Below are 2,867 nucleotides of genomic sequence, written 5' to 3'. Positions count from 1 at the left end.
GACAATTTAGCACGGCCAATCCCACCCTAACCTGGCAGGTGGATTGATTTTCGTGAAGCTGAGGGATTAAGGGAAACGGGGTCTCTGGAACTCGGATCTCACCGAGTGACGGAACAGGCTTGAGGGGCGAACAGCCTCACTGCGCCCCTTTGCTCTGTGCATCGAGGGTTACGGGTAAAGAGCAGGAATGTCAGATCGGCACACGATGGCGTCGAATGTCGGCGCAGGTGTGGTGAGCTTTTCCTGCTCTGGTATCTGAGAGGCTTACCTGTGCTTAGAGTGCGGTGCGGTTTCGTCTGTTCCCCCAGGCTCGGTCCTGCCTAATGTTTTCCAGCTGCCTCTACGACATCCCGAACACTCTGGCGCTGGACATTTTCCCGGCTGTGGCATGTACCGGACTGTGACTGTTGGGATGTAATGTTCTGTGCTCGTTCTGCTCTAGGTGAAAGGCTGGAGGAATCAGTCCCAGCACTCCTACACCATGGGTGACAGCTCACCAGTGACCCCGCCTGTAAGTATCACCCAGTCCTCCCGGGTAGCACTGTCCCTGCATGAAACACTCCCAGGACAGGGACAGCACGGGGTTACATACAGAGTAAAGCTTCCTCTACACCATGCCCCCATCAAACACTCCCAGGGACAGGGGTTTAGATAAAAAGTAAAGCTCCCTCTACACCGTCCCCCGATCAAACACTCCCAGGGATAGGGGGTTAGATAGAGAGTAAAGCTCCCTCTACACCATCCCCTCATCAAACACTCCCACGGACAGGGGGTTAGATACAGAGTAAAGCTCCCTCTACACTGTCCCCCCACTCACAGGGACAGGGGGTTAGATACAGAGTAAAGCTCCCTCTACAACGTCCCCCACTCCCAGGGACGGGGGTTAGATACAGAGTAAAGCTTCCTCTACACTGTCCCCCCATCAAACACTCCCTGGGACAGGGGGTTAGATAAAGAGTAAAGCTTCCTCTACACCATCCCCGACTCACAGGGACAGGGGCTTAGATTCAGAGTAAAGCACCGTCTACACCATCCCCCCACTCCCAGGGAGAGGGGGTTAGATACAGAGTAAAGCTCCCTCTACACTGTCCCCCACTCCCAGGGACAGGGGGCTCGATACAGAGTAAAGCTCCCTCTACACCGTCCCCCACTCCCAGGGACAGGGGGTTAGATACAGAGTAAAGATCCCTCTACACCATCCCCCACTCCCAGGGACAGGGGGTTAGATATAGAGTAAAGCTCCCTCTACACCGTCCCCCCATCAAACACTCCCAGGGACAGGGGGTTAGATACAGAGTAAAGCTCCCTCTACACCATCCCCCACTCCCAGGGACAGGGGGCTAGATACAGAGTAAAGCTCCCTCTACACCGTCACCCACTCCCTGGGAGAGGGGGTTAGATACAGAGTAAAGCTCCCTCTACACCATCCCCCCCATCAAACACTCCCAGGGACAGGGACAGCACAGGATTAGATACAGACGAATCTAAGGACAGGGACAACAGTGGGTTAGAAACAGAGTAAAGATCCCTCTACACAGTCCCCCCATCAAACATTCCCAGGGACAGGAGGGTTAGATACAGAGGAAAGCTCCCTCTACACTGTCCCCCCACTCCCAGGGACAGGGGGGTTAGCTCCAGAGTAACTGAGCACTGATGTACATGTCGGATGATACCTTGCCCATCGTTCCTTCCAGGCAGAGGAGAAATCCGGCCAACTGAACAAGACGAAGATTGCCGAAGGAGGGAGGAAGTTGAAGTAAGTTGTGTTCTCCTGGAAGGAGCAGCTGTAGGAATCCCTTCACACCCTGTTCCCAGGACTGTCTGCCTGGGAGAACCATGATAAACTGTCCCGTAGTGCCCAGGGATGTGCAGGTTAGGGTGGGATTGGCCGTGCTAAATTGTCCCGTAGTGCCCAGGGATGTGCAGGTTAGGGTGGGATTGGCTGTGCTAAACTGTCCCGTAGTTCCCAGGGATGTGCAGGTTAGGGTGGGATTGGCCGTGTGCTAAACTGTCCCGTAGTGCCCAGGGATGTGCAGGTTAGGGTGGGATTGGCTGTGCTAAACTGTCCCGTAGTTCCCAGGGATGTGCAGGTTAGGGTGGGATTGGCCGTGCTAAATTGTCCCGTAGTGCCCAGGGATGAGCAGGTGAGGGTGGGATTGACCGTGCTAAATTGTCCCTGTAGTGCCCAGGGATGTGCAGGTTAGGGTGGGTTGGCCATGCTAAATTGTCCCGTTAGTGCCCAGGGATGTGCAGGTTAGGGTGGGATTGGCCGTGCTAAATTGTCCTTAGTGCCCAGGGATGTGCAGGTTAGGGTGGGATTGGCCGTGCTAAATTGTCCTTAGTGCCCAGGGATGAGCAGGTGAGGGTGGGATTGGCCGTGCTAAATTGTCCCGTAGTGCCCAGGGATGTGCAGGTGAGGGTGGGATTGGCCGTGCTAAATTGTCCCGTAGTGCCCAGGGATGTGCAGGTTAGGGTGGGTTGGCCGTGCTAAATTGTCCCCATAGTGCCCAGGGATGTGCAGGTTAGGGTGGGATTGGCCGTGCTAAATTGTCCCGTAGTGCCCAGGGATGTGCAGATTTGGGTGGGATTGGCTGTGCTAAATTATCCCGTAGTGTCCAGGGATGTGCAGGTTTGGGTGGGATTGGCCGTTCTAAATTGTCCCGTAGTGCCCAGGGATGTGCAGGTTAGGGTGGGATTGGCCATGCTAAATTGTCCCCGTAGTGCCCAGGGCTGTGCAAGTTAGGGTGGGATAGGCCGTGCTAAATTGTCCCGTAGTGCCCAGGGATGTGCAGGTTTTGGTGGGATTGGCCGTGCTAAATTGTCCCGTAGTGCCCAGGGATGTGCAGGTTAGGGTGGGATTGGCCGTG

The 2,867-nt window shown here is 55.4% G+C and overlaps 1 long non-coding RNA gene across 1 annotated transcript; it reads left to right on the top strand.

Annotated features, from left to right (window-relative positions):
• Positions 1 to 76: 76 nt before the first annotated feature.
• LOC122545830 lies at positions 77 to 1,757 on the top strand. The gene is made up of 2 exons (XR_006310604.1): positions 77 to 511; positions 1,695 to 1,757. It is a non-coding gene; the product is annotated as an uncharacterized LOC122545830 (long non-coding RNA).
• Positions 1,758 to 2,867: the final 1,110 nt, after the last annotated feature.

This window comes from Chiloscyllium plagiosum, unplaced genomic scaffold (genome assembly GCF_004010195.1).
Source record: "Chiloscyllium plagiosum isolate BGI_BamShark_2017 unplaced genomic scaffold, ASM401019v2 scaf_26881, whole genome shotgun sequence".
Taxonomy (NCBI): Eukaryota; Metazoa; Chordata; class Chondrichthyes; order Orectolobiformes; family Hemiscylliidae; genus Chiloscyllium; species Chiloscyllium plagiosum.
The sequence above is the reverse complement of the archived record's forward strand: the minus strand, read 5'-3'. Positions and strand labels throughout refer to the sequence as shown.